The sequence below is a fragment of the Leguminivora glycinivorella genome, chromosome 1 (assembly GCF_023078275.1).
Source record: "Leguminivora glycinivorella isolate SPB_JAAS2020 chromosome 1, LegGlyc_1.1, whole genome shotgun sequence".
Taxonomy (NCBI): Eukaryota; Metazoa; Arthropoda; class Insecta; order Lepidoptera; family Tortricidae; genus Leguminivora; species Leguminivora glycinivorella.
The window spans coordinates 17,355,759-17,361,175 of NC_062971.1; the positions used below are offsets into that span (position 1 = coordinate 17,355,759).

Genomic DNA, 5,417 nt, shown 5'->3' on the forward strand with positions numbered 1-5,417 from the left:
TTTATTTTATATTAAAAATACCTGCTGAGACTCGACGGTAAATTAAGCTGATAATATGTTATTCTCCTCTGCCAATATTGGTCTATAATAGTAACAAGAGGCGTGAATTTTGACGGGGACGAAGAAAAGTGTCTTGGATTCGATTTTACTTAATCTGGTCGAATTAAAGTCTTTAATATAACTGATAAGTAACAACTTGTCTTTTGTATATTTACTCGTATTATTTAGGAAATCCAAAATCTGAAAATAAAAAAGGTAAACATTTTTTAAGAAAAAAAACTGCATTATTTTGGGGTTCTGATGGTGAACGAACGGTACTTGCGAATGTTGGATTATGCAGATATGTGTTTTTTTGACTACTTCCCGATGTTTGGAACACAGTGAAAGAGTTTGTTTGTGTATGTGTATTTGGGGACGTTGTTTACAAGGGCCGGTAAACATAGAAAAGATATTGAAAGGAGAGCGAATGCTGGGAATAGAGTAAATGGAGCACGCTTTTATGGGCAGCCGAAAGTGTCGCAAAAAGCACGCCTGTGCATGGAGGAGCTTTAGTGCCTATACACTTATTTATGTATGGTAGTGAAAGTATATGTGGGAGAAAAGACGCCAAAGTCAAGAAAATGCCGTGGAAATGAGAGCTTTAAGAAGCATGAGTGGTGTGAAGTTGAGCGATAGGATCAGAAACAACGTGGGGCAACTTAACTGACCCTAAATGACGATTTTGAATCATGTTTATGATTAATTATGTTAAGAAGTTGATGGATTTCATTTAGTTTGAGATTTTGCACTTTTTGCAGTTAATATTTTCGTCGTGTTGGTGTGATGAAATATTTTTGTGTCTTCGTGCATTGAAACCCTCGCAACGCTCAAGATTCCACATTCTGAATAAAGCTAGCTGGTAGCTCGGGTATCAATATTGGCATTGGCACGTGCGGTTAAACAACAACTTTCCTCTCTGGTAAACAAAATATTTACCTATTTCTAGATTTTAAGAGGATACGGTAGCGAAAATGCTAAAATGGAAAGGAGCCCCCTTTTCAACTTGGGAATTTTAGTTAAATATACAAGTGTTATTAACTAGATTTATCGAAAAAAAATTGTCCATTAAGAACAACTCAGTCAAAAGATATTTCAAAAAAATCTTTAAAATCGAGGTTCCGCTCTCGACTCTTTCCTCCTTCAAAACTTAATCAATTGGAACGAAATTTGAGAATCTGAATAACAATGAAATAATCTATGTCGGACCGTTTCGCTTTTTTGGTTCATTGTTACCAATCTTGAGTATCACACCTTTTTTTGCGCCACAATGAAAAAGGCCGTTTTTGGAATTTTTTGATTGGCTCTAGAATCTTTAAAAAGCAGAATATCAAAAAAATCAAAACGGTCCGACACAGATAAAAATAATAACTAACAACACAGATTGTTGAAAAAATCATTGCTCTATCTTCAAAAACCAGGGAGGAAATAGTCGAGAGCGTTTGTATGGAAAATTGACCCCTACCGTATCGTCTTAATTATGGAATTCCGAAAAATAAAGCCTGATTCCATTGATTATTTACCAAAAGACAATTTGTTCAAGTAATATATATGTACATGAAATATACTCCGTGAAATGGTAAGTAAAATCAAGAACTACACGTGATTCGTCATAAATACTGACGTACGAACCTTCATTCCATACGTAAAATAGAATCTTCAAACAGTTGTTCTTCACCGCGGACATGGGGAATCCCTTTCACATAATTTATTATACAGATAGCTGAAGACCACGGCAACCAGCACCAGCGCTGCCATGCACACTAGTGCAGGACATACTTTGAAAGTTATGGCACATTCACAGTCCTCAGTACTAACGGCGTGAGCTGGGAAAAAATCGAAAAAAAAAATGTAAATGTCTAAGATTATAGTTCGCTTAATTTGCTGTGTTTGCATGTAATGCCAACTTTTAAGTAGCCCAAATATGGAACAGATTTTGGCGAGATTAAAGTATGTCAAGCGTACTTACAGCGAGATTTTGCGGATTTAGGGGGGGTGGAAGGTTTTGAACAGGAACCACCACAAGGTGCTGCCTTCACCTTTGCTAAAATTATAAAACAAAAATTGGAAAAATATAATGAATAATGAATATAAAAAAAAATCTTTATAAATGTCATAGAAATGTTTTTTTCAGATGTAGAAACCTAATATGACAGTGTAATAATAATACCAACCTATGTAACATATGTACATTAGTCTATAAGTTTGATCCTATTTCACAGCAAGCATACAATTATGATCATATTTATGTAATAAATATTTGATTTATTTAGATTTTATTATTATTGATAGTCTAATATCGGCCTAACAAACGCTTTTGTATAATTTGTACCTAATGCTTAATTTGTGTTTATTTTAATTTGTACCTAAGGCACTGGTCCCACCGCGAGCTAGTAAACTATGAGCTATCGGCTACAAAAACGAACAAATGATAAGCACTCCCGCGTAAATAAAAGAGACACGGCGATGTTTATAGTTACTCGCCCAGCGGTGAGCTATCAATATCGCCGTGTCTCTTTTATTTGCACGGGGGTGCTTATCTTTTGTTCATTTTTATAGCCGATAGCTCATGTTTACTAGCTCGCGGTGGGACCAGTGCCTTATGCTTAATTATAATTTGTGCCTTCAAAATGAATTCTTGTTTCTGCTATAGTAAGTATGACGTCGCGTGAAGAGGATTAATATATACTTATCTTATACGACGATTACAAGTATTACAACTACTGTGATTGTGTATTTTATATGTAGGTACATACTTAAGTTGTATTATAAATTTAAATTGGAATCATTCGCTTGCTCGGGTATCAATATTGTTTTCGGGAGGTTTTAAACAACTTAGCTGTCTTGTAAAGCAAATAACTCTTGTATTCTTTAGGGAGAAATAATTGCCTAATGGGATAAGATGAAAAACTAATCTCATGCCGGCGGAGCTGCGAACTAGTACAGTATAGGTAGTACTTCCTCGTGCCAACTTACCTAACTTTCAACGCTGTCATTGTTATTTCTAAATATGATATTTTGGGAATTTAGTTAGCAATAGTTTCTTGTCCTATAGGTACTTATCATAAGTAATGCGTAGATGTAGTAGGCACTTACAACTTTTACTACGACGACACTTAGGGTGTTTTGCATTTTTTGAACACATCATGATTAGCGTTGATATTGATTCATGGCTGCGTTGTTGTTTATTTAATTTGTTTTCTATTTATACCATCCATGTTTACATGGTCCATTTTACATGTCATTGACATATCACAAAGTGACATTGACTGAGGGCGGGCCATAGAGAACCTAAAGCATAATACCTACCTAAAGGCCGAAACAGATTATTAACCCCTTTAGTGTTAATTACATGTTAATCACGACAGGTTGTCCTTTTGTCTCTCTCTACGAAGCATTGCCGCTACCACAGTATAATAAAGAGTACTATCGTACAGTATGGCCACTCCCGCTCCCCGCTGAAAGTGTCGCCCACCCCCTCTCGGTTACCTCACAGTTACCGTCTGTCAAAAAAGCGAACAGTCGACCTGTCATATTTCACTCATACAAGCATAGTACGCATTCACCTACACGAGCTTAGACTGTGTGCTAAGAACGCGCCTCTTTCATATATTTAATCGCCAGTGTCCGAGGTGTGCCGCTACATACCGGGAAACACATTTATTGTCTACGACGTAGCGTTTCAACCGATTTGTACGTAGCGAAATGCACAAACGCTTACGATATAGCGCTATCTATTAGGTACCTAACCTACTCTTACATTTTCCGATCGGTGACCGATAATTATAGGTTAACAGAACTATTAAGAACATTAAAGGAGAGTAGGTACTTTTACAAAATGGTCCTTGACACATCTGCTGTAGCAACTTCGCTTCATGTTACCGTTGACAAAAATAAAACTGCATTTTCTCTCTGAGTTCTGAGTTAGTTGGTAGTGTTGGTACATTGTGGTAATTTCACTTGAGATTCAGCTCGCAGCTAAGCAAGCGTCTTTGTTTTGGAACGCAACATTCTGCTGACTGAATAATCAATAACATTAGATTTGTCAAGATCTAATGGACTAAGAGCCCAGAGCCGCCAGACCTTCCTCATTTTCTCAAGGATGAAACTTTGGCATAATGTAGAGTTCATATCGACGTTTAATGTCTGCATATTACCTAGTTCGGCCCGTCGGCCAATTTTTTGCTATAAGGTTTTTATTTAAACACTAACTTTCTTTATATTCTCAAGGCTGATTTTTATATATGTAATAGAAAAGACTGTAATGATTTGATAATCATCATTTCCTAACCATTTCCGCCGGCCATAACTTTTACCAGACGCTTGAAAATCTTTATAACTTACCCTAATTTCTCAAGCTGTGGCCGGCACAAACGGTTAAAAAATGTCAATTCCTAACAGTATTACTAACATATATATATAAATCAGCCTTAAGAATATAAGGAAAGTTAGTGTTTAAAAAAAAACTTATAGCAAAAAAATGGCCGATGGGCCGAACTAGGTAATACGCAGACATTAAACGTCGATACGAACTCTACATTATCCCAAAGTTTCATCCTTGAGAAAATGAGGAAGGTCTGGCGGGTTTAAAGGTGGACCCAAACATATAGGGATTCCATCCGTCGCTAAGTACTCAAAGGGAAATGCATGAAAGAGAAGCTATCCCGAACGGTCGATGAATAGCCTATATGTGTGCATAATGCTAACCAGATAATGCGAATTGTTGATAATGACCTCTGATCCTGAGCATTAAAAATCTGGAAACTATTAATAATATTCTCAAGTTTCCGTTATCTACTTATTGAAGCTCTACATTCCGAAGGTCGGTTCCTAAAGTCGTAGTACAACAAGCTCCAAGATAGTCTATATTTTTTATCCAACATAATATATCTTTTACTTTAGGTACCTTTAGGTAAAACAGGGAATTTCTGCTTGTTATCTATGTGCGACATACAAACTTTTTCACCACACCAACTGGTAAAGGCTTTCTTTGCTATTCGAAAACAGATAGCAAAATTGCATTTTATCCACAAGGGGGCAAAGTAATTTCATACGAATTTTAACTCGATGTCTTATCTAGCTGCTAGATTTTACCTATAAATGATGATTTTGAATCATAAATATTGAATAAATTTATGGATTTCATTTATTTTGATGTTTTACAGTCAGTATTTTGTTCGTGTTGGTGTGGTGAAAAGTTTTGTGTTTCACTCGGTGGCAAAGTTTGTTTAACCTTCGTGCCTTGATACCCTCGCAACGCTCAAGATTCCGCTTTTTGAACCACTCGCTACGCTCGCGGTTCAATTTTGGAATCTTTCGCTTGCTCGGGTATCAATATTGGCACGTGCGGTTAAACAACTACTTTGCCCCCTTGTAAAACA

At 36.4% G+C, this 5,417-nt stretch overlaps 1 long non-coding RNA gene across 1 annotated transcript; it reads right to left on the reverse strand.

The window, feature by feature from the left end:
* Positions 1-3,267, reverse strand: LOC125226025. The gene is made up of 4 exons (XR_007177042.1): positions 3,133-3,267; positions 2,006-2,080; positions 1,669-1,862; positions 1-240 (listed from the first exon to the last, which is right to left on the reverse strand). It is a non-coding gene; the product is annotated as an uncharacterized LOC125226025 (long non-coding RNA).
* Positions 3,268-5,417: the final 2,150 nt, after the last annotated feature.